At 39.6% G+C, this 15,901-nt stretch overlaps 1 protein-coding gene across 2 annotated transcripts in view; it reads right to left on the reverse strand.

Moving 5' to 3' along the window:
- sv2ca (synaptic vesicle glycoprotein 2Ca) overlaps positions 1-15,901 on the reverse strand; it is a 126,033-nt gene that overhangs the window by 97,810 nt on the left and 12,322 nt on the right. The window contains exon 1 of one of the 2 annotated variants that reach the window (XM_057831261.1): positions 2,127-2,283. The exons of the other annotated variant lie outside the window; for it this stretch is intronic. The gene's annotated coding sequence lies outside the window, so the exon portion shown is untranslated. Of the gene's footprint in view, positions 1-2,126; positions 2,284-15,901 lie in introns of those variants that run through there. 2 annotated transcript variants of the gene reach the window in all.

Raw genomic sequence — 15,901 nt, forward strand, 5'->3', positions numbered from 1 at the left:
ATCCCTTAAGTAAGCACAGAAATCATGCTCACTGTTATATATTAATATATATATTACTATTACAGTGCCCTCCATAATTATTGGCACCCCTGAAAAAGATGTGTTTTTTAGCTTCTAATAATTTGTTTTGATTCAAATAATATGGGACCTTATTGGAAAAAAAGAGAAAAATCCAACCTTCAATACAAGTGCATTCATTCAGTGAGGAAAAAATCCCACTAAAGAAAAAAATATTTGACATCAAATAATGTGTGTCACAATTATTAGCACCCCTGGTGTTAATACTTTGTACAACCCACTTTTGCCAACAAAACAAGGTCTGGGGACTGAGATGGCCATGGGAGGAGCTTGATGGTTTAGGGTCATTGTCTTGCTGAAAGACCCAGTGACGACCCATCTTCAGCTTTCGGGCAGAGGGCAACAGATCTTGATTTAAAATGTCCGGGTATTTCAAAGCATTCATGATGCCATGCACCCTAACAAGGTTCCCAGGGCCTTTGGGGTTCCCAGGGCCTTTGAAAGCGAAAAAGCCCCACAGCATCACTCACCCACCCCCATACTTCACAGTGGGTATGAGGTGCTGTCTATACGCCAACAAGCTGTTTGGGAGGCATGCACGGAGAAAACCTTTCCTCACTCACAATCATAAACGCAAACGTCTGGAGTTCGCCAAGCGGTATTGGGGCTTCAACTGGGACCGTGTGCTTTGGTCAGATGAGACCAAGATTGAGCTTTTTGTCAACAAACACTCTAAGTGGGTCTGGCGTGCCACGAAAGACGCGCATGCTGAAAAGCACCTCATACCCACTGTGAAGTATAGGAGTGGGTTAGTGATGCTGTGCAGCTGTTTCGCTTCCAATGACCCTGAGAACCTTGTTAGGGTGCATGGCATCATGAATGCTTTGAAATACCAGGACATTTTAAAGCAAAATCTGCTGCCCTCTGCCCGAAAGCTGAAGATGGGTCGTCACTGGGTCTTTCAGCAAGACAATGACCCTAAACTTATGGCCAAATCTACACAGAAATGGTTCACCTGACACGAAATCAAGCTTGTGAAACATTATAGGAGAGGATTGGGTGCTGTTTTGTTGGCAAAAGGGGGTCGTACAAAGTATTAACACCAGTGGTGCTAATAATTTTGACACACATCATTTGATGTCAAATAATTATTTCTTTATGCGGGATTTTTTTCCCCACTGAATAAATGCACTTGTATTGAAGGTTGGATTTTTCTTTTTTTACCATTAAGGTCCCATATTATTTGAAAATAAAAATATTAGAAGCTAAAAAACACATCTTAACCAAGGGTGCCAATAATTATGGAGGGCACTGTAGGTAGGTTTTATGTGACTTTGGTAGCTAACAACAACAAAACAACATTTCTTGCCATGATGTAGTACATTTAACTGTAAAATCAACAGGATGAAAATGTACTTCATATCATAGTTTTCGTATTTCTCACAAAGCGGTTTTCCACAGGTTTCCAGTTCAGCGGTTGCGAGCCTGTCAATCGTTTATTGCCTCTCGAGGTGCAATTCACGGGTGAGTCAGTTGCCTTCTCTCACATCCTTTCCGCTTTTTGGCAGAGTGCTTCCACTGCCCCAGGGCAAGCGGCTGCATTGCTCTACAGCCTCTTAGTCCACAGCCGACAAAACGTCAAACTCTACTGCTATGGAGAACAAGTATGGAAATGCCACTAAAACTAGTAAATAAAAAGATAAAATGGAAAAACTCAATGTGAATGTTTTCAGAAACGCTCAGTCTTAAAAACTTTACGCCTTAGTGCTGACAAGCAATTTAGAAACTCCAATTTACAGTGGTTGTGATTTTTTTTTTTTTTGTAACAAAACTGCAAACAAATTAAAATTCTCAATACTCAAATTAAATGAGTTCACAAAGTCGGCCACTTAAACAAATGATGCCAGCTGCATCGCAAATAGCCACCTAAACAGGACTTTTAAGGAATGATCAGTGGAAATATTAATAATACAATTTGTCTATTCATCTAAAGCAAAGCATTAACACATATAGGTGCAGAACATTTTTTTTTCACCCAAAAAATATAACATCCTCACCAATGACTTATTAAATGCTTTACCAAAACTTACAAAAAAAAAATGTCTTACCTTGATTTTATGGCAACAAAAGTAGATGGAGCTTCTTAAAAGCCATTGTTCGTTGTATGTTGAATAAATCTCGTGGGCATTTCTTTAACAAAGAAGTGGATGCAATGTAAATGAAGTGCACAACGTGATTTTTTTCCCCCCCTCCCCGATGCGGTGCTCTCTCGCTGCAGTACTTCAGAAGAGGAGACAGAGGCAGAGGGATGGAGGATGGTGGGAGAGAGGGAGGGACGCAGGGATGGATTCAGGGAGGGGAGCAGCGTAATCAATAATTGCATTTCATTGAGTGATGCTGGTAATTCCGTCTGATGGAACAATCTCGTTAGGTGGCTGGATGACGTGGAGAAGCGTGGAACACAAAAATAGGTCTAATTTAAACTGGTTGGAACTGGCAAAACGTTGCGTTCGAGTCAAGCCTACATTTTGGATGTAAAACATCCAAGAATAGTTTTTAATAGCCAATTCATTTAGGAGTAAAAAGTTGCTGGACACTGATTTGTCTGTTATTTCTCATTATTTTCAGTTGCTGAAGGTTATAGTTGCGTCAGTGAGTATACAGTGCCCTCCATAATTATTGGCACCCCGGTTAAGATGCGTTTATTTAGCTTCTAATTTTTTTTTTTAATTAAAATAATATAGGACCTTACTGGGGGAAAAAAAGAGAAAAATCCAACCTTCAATACTAGTGCATTTATTCAGTGGGGAAAAAATCCCACATAAAGAAATAATTATTTGACATCAAATAATGTGTGTCACAATCATTAGCACCATTGGTGTTAATACTTTGTACAACCCCCCTTTTGCCAACAAAACAAGGTCTGGGGACTGAGATGGCCATGGGAGGAGCTTGATTTGGTGTCTGGTGAACCATTTCTGTGTAGATTTGGCCATATGTTTAGGGTCATTGTCTTGCTTAAAGACCCAGTGACGACCCATCTTCAGCTTTTGGGCAGAGGGCAACAGATTTTGATTTAAAATGTCCTGTTATTTCAAAGCATTCATGATGCCATGCACCCTAGCAAGGTTACCAGGGCTTTTGGAAGCGAAACAGCCCCACAGCATCACTGACCCACCCCCATACTTCACAGTGGATATGAGGTGCTATCTCCACGCCAACAAGCTGTTTGAGAGGCATGCACGGAGAAAACCTTTCCTCACTCACAATCATAAACACAAACGTCTGGAGTTCGCCAAGCGGTATTGGGGCTTCGACTGGGACCGTGTGCTTTGGTCAGAGGAAACCAAGATTGAGGTTTTTGGCAACAAACACTCTAAGTGGGTCTGGCGTGCCACGAAAGATGTGCATGCTGAAAAGCACCTCATACCCACTGTGAAGTATGGGGGAGGGTCAGTGATGCTGTGGGGCTGTTTCGCTTCCAAAAGACCTAGGAACCTTGTTAGGGTGCGTGGCATCATGAATGCTTTGAAATACCAGGACATTTTAAATCATAATCTGTTGCCCTCTGCCCGAAAGCTGAAGATGGGTCGTCACTGGGTCTTTCAGCAAGTCAGTGACCCCGAAACATATGACCAAATCTACACAGAAATAGTTCACCAGACACAAAATCAAGCTCCTCCCATGGCTATCTCAGTCCCCAGAGCTTGTTTTGTTGGCAAAAGGGGGTTGTACAAAGTATTAACACCAGGGGTGCTAATAATGGTGACACACATTATTCATTCATTCATTTTCCATGCCACTTTTTCCTTTGATGTCAAATAAATATTTCTTTATGTGGGATTTTTTCCCCACTGAATAAATGCACTTGTATTGAAGGTTGGATTTTTCTCTTTTTTTCCATTAAGGTCCCATATTATTTGAATTTTTAAAAAATTATTAGACACTAAAAAAACACATCTTAACCAGGGGTGCCAATAATTATGGAGGGCACTGTATGTTAGAATATTTTAAGCGTGTGAAAAATGTATTTATCTTTTGTCTACATATAATTAATATTCTACATGTCATTAATGTATTTCAAGGCTAATTAACTAATACTGTAAGTTCAAAATTAAAGCAGAGCGCTCCAAATAATATCTACTGTGTAAAAATTCAAGAGAGTAGGAAATCTGTTTTCAGAAGTTTATGCCACTTACAACAGTGATTTCTACTAAGTGGTTCATTATAGATGTAAACTTTTTTACATTAGGCTTAATCTTCGAGTTACCGGGGTTTTAACCCTTTTAAACCTGGGCCTATTTTGTCCGAATTTGCATGCCTTTGATGTTGCCTTTATATTTCAAAGAAAAATTTGTTCACAATGTCGGGTCCCTTTTTTCAGGACACCATAATCTTCATGTCCAAATTGTTGTTTTCTTCACTGACCAATAATCATCAACGTTTTGGTCCCAAAAAGACCAAAAAAAAAAGGTTTTTTTTGTCAATTCGTAACAGGTCAATTTGTAATATTGACCTATCATTGACAACCAAACATGCTCGATGAACCGCTTTGAAGCTTGATAATATTTATTCAACTTGTTAGGATAAACATTCAACAGACAAAAATAAGACTGAATAGTTTTATATTTGACAATTCAACACAAACAGCAAGTATGTTCATAGGCGTTTTTGGCCTTTACACATACAGTGGGGCAAATAAGTATTTAGTCAAACACTAATTGTGCAAGTTCTCCCACTTGAAAATATTAGAGAGGCCTGTAATTGTCAACATGGGTAAACCTCAACCATGAGAGACAGAATGTGGAAAAAAAAAAAAAAACAGAAAATCACATCGTTTGATTTTTAAAGAATTTATTTGCAAATCATGGTGGGGAATAAGTATTTGGTCAATGCCAAAAGTTCATCTCAATACTTTGTTATGTACCCTTTGTTGGCAATAACGGAGGCCAAACGTTTTCTGTAACTCTTCACAAGCTTTTCACACACTGTTGCAGGTATTTTGGCCCATTCCTCCATGCAGATCTCCTCTAGAGCAGTGATGTTTTGGGGCTGTCATTGGGCAACACTGACTTTCAACTCCCTCCGTAGATATTCCATAGGGTTGAGACCTGGAGACTGGCTAGGCCACTCCAGGACCTTGAAATGCTTCTTACAAAGCCACTCCTTTGTTGCCCTGGCTGTGTGTTTGGGATCATTGTCATGCTGAAAGACCCAGCCACGTCTCATCTTTAATGCCCTTGCTGATGGAAGGAGATTTTCACTCAAAATCTCTCGATACATGGCCCCATTCATTCTTTCCTTTACACAGATCAGTCGTCCTGGTCCCTTTGCAGAAAAACAGCCCCAAAGCATGATGTTTCCACCCCCATGCTTCACAGTGGGTATGGTACAATTCAGTATTCTTTTTCCTCCAAACACGAGAACCTGTGTTTCTACCAAAAATTTCTATTTTGGTTTCATCTGACCATAACACATTCTCCCAGTCCTCTTCTGGATCATCCAAATGCTCTCTAGCGAACCGCAGACGGGCCTGGACGTGTACTGGCTACAGCAGGGGGACACGTCTGGCAGTGCAGGATTTGAGTCTCTGGCGGCGCATTGTGTTACAGCCTTTGTTACTGTGGTCCCAACTCTCTGTAGGTCATTCACTAGGTCCCCCCCGTGTGGTTCTGGGATTTTTGCTCCCCGTTCTTGTTATCATTTTGACGCCACGGGTGAGGAGGGAGTTGAAAGTCTGTGTTGCCCAACGACAGCCCCAAAACATCACTGCTCTAGAGGAGATCTGCATGGAGGAATGGGCCAAAATACCTGCAACAGTGTGTGAAAAGCTTGTGAACACTTACAGAAAATGTTGGGCCTCCGTTATTGCCAACAAAGGGTACATAACAAAGTAGTGAGATGAAGTTTTAGTATAGACCAAATATTTATTTTCCACCATGTTTTGCAAATACATTCTTTAAAAATCAAACAATGTGATTTTCTGGGGTTTTTTTCCACATTCTGTCGCTCATGGTTGAGGTTTACACATGTTGACAATTACAGCCTTCTCTAATATTTTCAAGTGGGAGAACTTGCACAATTAGTGGTTGACTAAATACTTATTTGCCCCACTGTCAAAACGTGTTATATACAGTAGACCAACAGTTCAAAACAGTGAAAAAAATATATGCTGTAATTTTTGGACTATAAGACACACTTGACAATAAGCCGCACCCACCAAATTTGACACAAAAACGACATTTGTTCACAGATAAGCCGCACTGTACTATAAACCGTCGCTGTCCTAACTGTATTATGAGATATTTACGCCAAAAGATATGAATAAGTAACACTTTATTTAACAGCGGCATTGTAAGGCTGATTAGAAATTAAGTCTTAACGAGCAGTTGGACAGGTGCACCTAATAAAGTTCCCGGTGAGTGTATATCATATCACACAAAAAGGGATTTTCTGTTGAATGTTTATCCTAACAAGTTGAATAAATATTATCAAGTTTCACCGATTAGCATAATCGCTAGCTACTGTAGCTTAGCGCTCTGTGCTAAGTAGTAACGTTTTACTAACAAAGAATATAAATACTACAATTAGCTTCATTTACTCATCTCTGACGGAGGCACAAATGGTCTAAAAACACAAAAGACAACCTAACTCTCGACACTTTTTAAAGTTATTCAGCGACCCAACCTGAGTGTAGCAGACTACAGTGAACTCTCCCTCTCATGCTCTAATCACTGGTGCACCCGCAGCCTCACATTACACACAAACAAAGACCCAAACGGGACTGCTCATAGCTACCGGCAAAAATTGTTTAGGAAATTCGTTCGCAACTAAATTTATCAATCAATTAGTTGTTGCTGCCTTACAACAAATGGACCTGGAATTGCCTCCAAATGCACAGTATTGGCCGGACAAATAGGTTCCCTCATTCTGTAACTGTGCCATCAAAATAAAACTGCAACCTGGGGAAAATAGCATATCAATCAGCAGGAGCAAAAGGGCTCCTATTGCTCATATTTCCAAACATCCGTAATGTGTAATACTAAACAACTACTGTAAATCTTATCAACACACAGTTATCGGATCCAAGAACCCTCACACTCAAGGGAAAAATTTCAAACAATTAAGCAAGCACTTTGGGGCTCTAAAGCCCACTGAACAGCCCTTTGTGACAGCACAGACGTGAGATAAAAAATAATTAATCACTTCCTGTTGGGATTTCTGAGGACTCACATTTCTATACATGTTATCATTAGTAGCCTACCACTATATAGCTTGCTCTAATATTGAGTGTGGAGGCAACGTCCCTCATAACATAAATCTTCTGCACTATCGCCAGCACCTCCTCGCTATCCTCAAACCCCATATGCCTGATTGCACATGGTCCTGTTCTTGTCTTCTGTCTATTTCAATTACTTTAGCTCATTTATATGGTTTATGTCGCTTCCACAAATAATAAAGTCAAAGTACAGCATACTCACACAAGCCTGTGAAATACATTGCCTTGAAAAAATATTTTCCCCCTTCCTGATTTCTGTGTTTTGTGCAATTTTATCACTCGCAAACGTTTCATTTCATCAAACCAATCTTAATATCACACTAGAGCCGGGCGGTATACCGAAAATTTACCGTTACTGAAATTCTTCACGACGACCTACGTAATTTTGACCATGTCGGTAAATTCGGTAATTTCAAGAGCATACGACAGGAGAAAAAAAGTCTTAAATAGCATTATTATGTGAATTAGAATCATATTTTGAGACGATTCGACTATATACAACAATTTAGCAAAGCGCAGATGACGAGAAATGGCGTACCGCACGCAGGCTATTTTTAGACCGTGACGTCGCATCGTAAAGCGGAAGTAAAGCCGAAGTGGGACATTATAGACCCGCCCTCGCATAGACCCAACGTAAAAAGTGCTACTTTTCGCCGGTAATCTTTCAGAAACCAACATGCCGATCACGCATTGCTTTTTTGGAACTTGTAGAAACGACTCTAGACATTACGACCATGAAGGATGTTTTCTTCATACGTTCCCGGAAACCAAAAACTCGGGAGGAAAAAATGTGAAGACCGAATCAACTTGCGCGGACTTTAACACCAGCTCGGCGAATCCATTCACGTTTCATATGCAGTAAACATTATGTTGGGTTGGCATGGTCTTTCAGAGGATAATGAGGTAAGCCATTTTTATATTTTTAACTTATTTTTTTAGCGTAACGTTGTGCCGTACTGCTTCTGTCTGACAATGAATGACCTGAAAAGAATTATAATGGTATCTGACTGCCACTGTTACCGTTTCTGTTATATATATATAAAAAAACAACTTTAGTAAGGGGGGAGTGTAAATAAATTATAGGATTAAGATGTGTTATCAATGAAAAAATAAAAGTGTTCATTGGCTGTCACTGAGTAGCATTTGCGATCGCTACACAAAGCTAACTAAATTACCCCCAAGAACGGTAAGAGACGTAGGACAACCAGAGGATATGTAAGAAAGACAGGGCTGATGGTAAAGGATAGCTTGTTGAAACGGGAGAATGTCATTGTCAGTCGCGTCGATAAAAAAGCTAAAGCTATGCTTAGGTCGGCTCGTTTTTTTTCGTCTTTTTCAGCCTTCGACACTAAAGCCATCTCTTTAACTGAATATTTTAATGTTCTTCCACATCTATGCCAGTCAATTTGGCACCAGGCACATCATTTTCGGAGAGAATTGGTAGGTTTAGCGCTGTAAACGTCTCCTTCGTACACGAGTTCCATTCATTTCCTATTAGGGACAAACGATGGCTTGTCCTCGGTTAGCAACGGTAGCTAATGTCATGAATATTAATGAGCGGAAGTGACGTGTTGCTTGCGGTACGCCATTAGTCTTTTAATCTGCCGGTTAGCCACGCCTACCATTATAGGGCTCTAGCGTCCCCAACAGGTGAATGACGTCAGCGGGTGACTAGGCTCATCAGTTTTACTATTCAGCCCATTGAGGGGGAATTATTCAGAACGAGGAAAACGCGACGAAGAGAGCGGCAAAATGTCATTGTTTCAGTCTCTCTACTCCAATAATTTTACAGGATATTCTTTTTATCCAAGTATTTTTCCCCAATAGCTAAATAAATGGCTTGAGAAGGACCAGTCAGCCCGTCGAGGGGGAACTATTCACAACGAGGAAAACGCGACGAAGAGAGCTGCAAAATGTCATTGTTTCTGTCTCTTTACTTCAATATTTTTACAGGATATTCTTTTCATCCAAGTATTTTCCCCAATTGCTAAATAAATGGCATGGTCATAACAAATAACAGTCTTGTGCTAAATGGAATATGAAATAATAAAAATGCACTTATTCAGAACGACATGGCAAAATTACTCCATAATGGTCAAAACTGTCAACTTCACCTTTACTGTCGCACCTCCCGAACGATATTTTATGACACCTATATCGGACATATGTCATTTCCCTTCCCCGGCTTGGGAGAATGTAAACAAACCAAGAGACGTGACAGCTAGCCGACGTGCTAACCCGAACTGAGTGATGTTTCAAAGTCTTCGAAGTGGAAAATCAAACATAACTAGCCCGGATTATTTGACATGACGACTGGGTTGTCGATTGTCTTCGCGGATCGGCAAACCACCCGGCAGAGAGCAATTTACAGTTCGTTCCCCGGAGGAGGGCGGCTGCAGTTGTTGTGCAGCTAACGTGCAGCTAATTTGCACGAGGAGAGCTTTTTATATGCCTATCAATGATCAAATGTAAGTAGTCCTTTGTTTACTTTGTAATCGCTGTATTCGTATTTGACATAATACAAAACAAGATGTTTATTCACTTCCTCGTAAGTCCAATGGTCCCACAGTAGTAGGGCTTGTTTTGGCCAATATCCACGGTGAATGGGAACCTTTTGAAACTCCAAAAAGGCGCACACGCCTCTCCCTCATAAAGCAAGATTTTTCTGCAGCCGTTTGGCTGGCGTGATGCGAAAAATAAACGTATTAATCCGCAAAATCAGCTAAATCCTTAGTCCTCATACACAACAGTACCCTTTTTAGTGAAGAGGATGCCTTCAGCCGTACGTACACGTCACAGCGCCCTCCTCCTCAATGCAAGGCCGAAGCCGGAAAAACCCCATTTTCATGGCGCGGGATTCAAAAAACTAAATAAATATAGCGATCGCTTCCACACACATCCAAGCAGTCCATATCATTCAGGAGCATAAAATACCGCGTGTATTATGAAATAAACATGCTTTTTCGTGTCACATGCACTTTAATAAAACAAGAAAATATAGTCTTTTCATCCTGCTTTGACTCTATGTTGTTCGGCTATGTTCATTCCCCAGTATTAGGTCACGTGGTTATCAGGAACTCAACAAACAGAAGCCCGGTAGCGGTTAACGCTAGCGGCTATCGCTACAAGCGAACGTGATGGAGTCAGGCTTAAGGGAGCCTCGCCAAACTTTCACCCGACATTAAGTAGATTCTTGGCAGCTTTCGCCCCTGGTTCTCACGATTTCAGGAGAGGGTGCTTTCTACTGGTAGCCAGGCCACAGGCTGACGCTAGCAGCTAACGCTATAAAATGAACGTGATGGAGTCGGATAGCGGCTTTAATCTTGTCAAAACGGCTGAACATAATGAGTGGATTGGGCACGGACTGCATCTAGCAATTAGTATGTCGCGTTATTTTGTATCTGTGTGTGTTATTTCCTTGATATGTTTTATGAGGGTAAAGCATTCAGTATAAATTGTAATGCAACAGTGAAGCCTATCATATGACTGTTTAATGGCCACAGCTATTTTTCTGTATGTGCATGCTTCATTCTGTGTCATTACTGCCATGATAAAATCTTAAATGTTTCATTGGTAAAACAGCAATATTGCTTTAATGTGTGGAGGTGTGTGTGTGTCTGTGTGGGGGAAGCATCTCTGCGTGAATGTATTTAAAAAAAAACGGCTCTGGGGAAAAAAACCTGAAACCTTGATGTAAGCTCTTGTGTAATTATGTCACATCAGCCATTAACAATAAGTTGTCTGTTGAAAAGTGTTTTGTATGGAGGTAGATTTGTGTCTTTATTATTCAATCCAAAAAAAGTTGCTTCAATCAAATAAAAAGTTGCTTCAATCAAAATATGTATTTTTAATCAAAGAAAAAGTCACTTCAATAAAAAAAAAAAAAAAATGTGTTTGAATGCAAAAATAAATTTGAAACTCAAAAAAATATATTTGAAAACAATTTTTCTTTGAATTTTTTTTTTTAATTTAAGTCAAGTTTTTTTTTTTATTGAAACAACATTTTTGAGTCATGTAATTTTGCGTTTGGACCACATTTTGGCTAGGACATTTGTGTCTATTATTCAATCAAAAAATAAGTTGCTTCAAACAAAAAAAATATATATATATTCAAAAGAAAAATCACTTCAATCAAAAATTTAAAAAATTCAATCGTAGAAAAAAAGGTTTCAGAAATTCGCATTTGAACACTCTATTTTTCATTCACACTGTTTTCTTTGATTGAAGCAATCCTTTTTTGTGTTTGAGCCATATTATGAGTAGGACATTTGTGTCTAAATCATTCAATCGCAATAAAAGTTTCTTTAATCAAAAAACTATTTTTAATCAAAGAAAAAAATCATCTGCAAAAAAAAAATTATATAATAAAAAAAAATTTCAATCCAAAAAAATTGTTTTCAAATATATATTTTTTTGAGTTTCAAATTTATTTTTGCATAAACACATTTTTTTGATTGAAGTGACTTTTTCTTCGATTTAAAATATATATTTTGATTAAAGCAACTTAATATTTGATTGAAGCAACTTTTTTTTGATTGATTAATAAAAACACAAATCTACCTCCATATTTTTTTTCAAACCGTAAGTCATTTGTGTTACAACGACATGTTTGCACAGTCGTCGTATTGATTTTTATAATGTTGTACATTGTTCAAGTCATACAAGCTGTTATAAATGTTCATACTTGAATTCTTATGGTTTGCAAGATTTTTTTTATATACTAAATGTTTAAACTGCATGTACAATTGTTTATATATGTTAAATTACAATCTGGTAAATAAATCAACAAGAAACAGTATTTCACGCATTGATTCAGATTTTCAAATGATATAACAGTCCACTTGGGCGAATTTATCGTCATTTATCGTTATTGAGGTAAATCTGCTCAATTTACCGTGATACGTACTTCAGGTCATATTGCCCAGCCCTATATCACACTGAGACAACCAAAGGTAGTATGAAATGTTGTCTTAAAATTATGATTTTCTAATTTTTTTAGCAAAATATAAATCTATCTGACAACTTTATGAAAAGGCAATTACTCCCTAAACCTAATTAAGGAGTTGTGCCACCTTTGGCAGCAATAATTAAAATCAAACGTTTTACAACTATTGGTGATAAATATTTTACACTAGGGTGGGGGGGATTTTGGACCACTCTTCTTTGCAGTATTGTTTCAACTCAGCCATATTGGAGGGTTTTCCAGCACGATAGTATAAAAACACACACAAAAAATATCTTTTTTCCTCTGAATACGATGAGTCACAGATGCAGTGACCCGTGATCGGGACACCCCACTCCCCCACGGCCTTAAGCCATAAGACTCCATTTAGTACTGCTGAAGAGCGGAGGAGCACTTAGCTTAATGTACAGGACAGTACAATGACCCTCACGCACATACATGCTCACATGCACACACGCTTCACAATCTAATTCGCTTGCAAAAAATTTGAGTCCTCTATCTTTTGCCAAATAAGCATACATACTACATAAAAAAGATGAATAAGTGTATTTTTTTGTGTAAATACACTCCTTTTTTTCACAGCAGGGGGTGCTGAAGATCTTATTTTGTTTTTCTCATCTAAAAATAGCTGTTTCCGTCCAATTTTGTCATGCTCGTATTTTTTCTCTGTACAATGCATGCAAAATGGCAGTATACACGCATGCTGAATAGTTTACGTTCTCCTACTAGGCTACTACAAAGACAGCGTAGTATTTCACTGGGTGTGTTCGGAGTTTTTGTCTTAGAGATAAAAGCACCCATGTATTAAATTCCGAATCCCCGCTGCTAGGCAGCGCAATGATACACAAACACATTTGAAAACTAAAAGGTCCAGCAAATACAGTCATGTGAAAAAGTTGGAAAACCCAAATAAATATTCAGTTCTTTATTAAGAAATGTTCATATATCAATGTCTGATCTTGTTTTTCCTTATCACTGGAAAAGAAAGAGATTTAATGGCGTACCGCACGCAGGCTATTTTTAGACCGTGACGTCGCATCGTAAAGCGGAAGTAAAGCCGAAGTGGGACATTATAGACCCGCCCTCGCATAGACTTAACGTAATTTGTGCTACTTTTCGCCGGTAATCTTTCAAAAACGAACATGCCGATCACGCATTGCTTTTTTGGAACTTGTAGAAACGACTCTAGACATTACGACACATGAAGGATGTTTTCTTCTTACGTTTCCGGAAACCAAAAACTCGGGAGGAAAAAATGTGAAGACCGAATCAACTTGCGCGGACTTTAACACCAGCTCGGTGAATCCATTCACATTTCATATGCAGTAAACATTACGTTGGGTTGGCATGGTCTTTCAGAGGACAAAGAGTTAAGCCATTTTTATATTTTTAACTTATTCTTTTAGCGTAACGTTGTGCTGTACTGCTTCTGTCTGACAATGAATGACCTGAAAAGAATTACAATGGTATCTGACTGCCACTGTTACCGTTTCTGTTATAAATATATTTAAAAAAAACGTTAGTAAGGGGGAAGTGTAAATAAATTATAGTGTTATCAATGAAAAAATTAACAGTGTTCGTTGGCTGTCACTGAGTAGCATTTGCGATCCCTACACAAAGCTAACTAAATTACCCCCAAGAACGGTAAGAGATGTAGGACAACCAGAGGATATATAAGAAAGACAGAGCTGATGGTAAAGGATAGCTTGTTGAAACAGGAAAATGTCATTGTCGGTCGCGTCGATAAAAAAAGCTAAAGCTATGCTTAGGTCGTCTAGTTTTTTTCGTCTTTTTCAGCCTTCGACACTAAAGCCATCTCTTTAACTGAACATTTTTATGTTCTTCCACATCTTTGCCAGTGAATTTGGCATCAGGCACATCATTTTCGGAGAGAATTGGTAGGTTTAGCTCTGTAAACATCTCCTTCATACACGATTTCCATTCATTTCCTATTAGGGACAAACGGTGACTTGTCCCTACTTAGCAACAGGAGCTAATGTCATGAATATTAATGAGCGGAAGTGACGTGTTACCTGCGGTACGCCATTGCAGGTCCATAACAAAAGTTAACATTGTTTTACTCATTGAACCGTTGTTTTGGCTTTGTCTCAAATCACCCGACCCCCCCAACCCCCTTAAAATTTTCTTCTCGGATCTACACAATTCACGTAGGTCACCCTTTTTGACTTCAAAACAACGAATTTCGCCGAAAGGTGAGAGATTTTCATGCCTTAATACCTGTCTGTACAAAGCGCTGCCATTCCTGGAAGTGCTGCATTTATCAAAGTTTTTCTTCAATATTACATATGAGGAAAAATTTAACTCTGCATTTCTTTCAATCTATTAAACAAGATTCTTTCCACTGGAATATTCATTCATTCATTCATTTTCCATGCCGCTTTTCCTCACGAGGGTCGCGGAGGTGCTGGAGCCTATCCCAGCCAACTACGGGCAGTAGGCAGGGGACACCCTGAACTGGTTGCCAGCCAATCGCAGGGCACGAGGAGACATACAACCATTCACGCACACACTCATACCTACGGACAATTTAGAGTGTTCAATCAGCCTACCATGCATGTTTTTGGGATGTGGGAGGAAACCCACGCAGGCACAGGGAGAACATGCAAACTCCACACAGGAAGGCCGAAGCCCGGGATTGAACCCTTGATCTCAGAACTGTGAGGCAGATGTGCTAACCACTAAGCCACCGTGCCGCCTCTACTGGAATATACATGATAAAAGTGTGTGTCCTTTTAAGAGGCAGGGCTTAGTGAGTGACCTCATGATCATGGCCAGTTATCCTCTGTGAGTGTGAGTTAACAGGATGTGATTTCTCTACAACCACAGCATATCTGAAGATCAAGTTCAAGCTTTGGATCACAAAAACAACAACGAAAATCAATTATATTAAATAAATAAATAAAAAGGTTGGAATAAACAGCAACAGTTGTGGACAACCGCAAAATCCAATGCTTTTGGACGGGACTGTTTCTCAAATGGTGGTGTGGGTGCTTGGCACCTGCTTGGCTATTTCTTTAAAGTGCCTATGACAGCAAAAAGCATGTTTTTTTTCATATTTTCTGCAGTATTTTTGCTCGTGAATGAAATGGACCGCTTGGATGTGTGTGGAAGCGATCGCTATATTTACTTTGTTTTTTGAATCCCGCGCCATGAAAATGAGTGACTCCCGGCTACAGTCTCGAATTGAAAAAGAGGGCGCTGTGACGTGTACGGTAGAAGGAGTCCTCTTCACTGTCCAGCCGTACTGTTGTATGAGAAGGACTAAGGATTCAGCTGATTTTGCGGATTAATTCATTTATTTTTCGAATCACACCAGCCAAACGGCTGCAGGAAAAAAAATTCTGCACCAGGGAGAAGCGTGTGAGCGTGTGTAACATTGTCATGTTAGCTGCACAACAACTGCAGCAGCTCTCACATGACTCTCGTTGTTTATGTCTTTGCCGTAAAGCATTATTTTGCCATATTCGTGTTGACCATTTGGCAGCTACACGCTCCTCCGATGTCGACCGGTTTGTTCGGCGGTCATTGTCCAGCTGCTTCCGCGGTGAGCTCTCCTGTCCGTGGTAGTAGGGGAACGAGCTGTAACTTGCTCTCCGCCAAGCAGGTTGCCGATCGGCGAA

The sequence above is a fragment of the Corythoichthys intestinalis genome, chromosome 3 (genome assembly GCF_030265065.1).
Source record: "Corythoichthys intestinalis isolate RoL2023-P3 chromosome 3, ASM3026506v1, whole genome shotgun sequence".
Taxonomy (NCBI): domain Eukaryota; kingdom Metazoa; phylum Chordata; class Actinopteri; order Syngnathiformes; family Syngnathidae; genus Corythoichthys; species Corythoichthys intestinalis.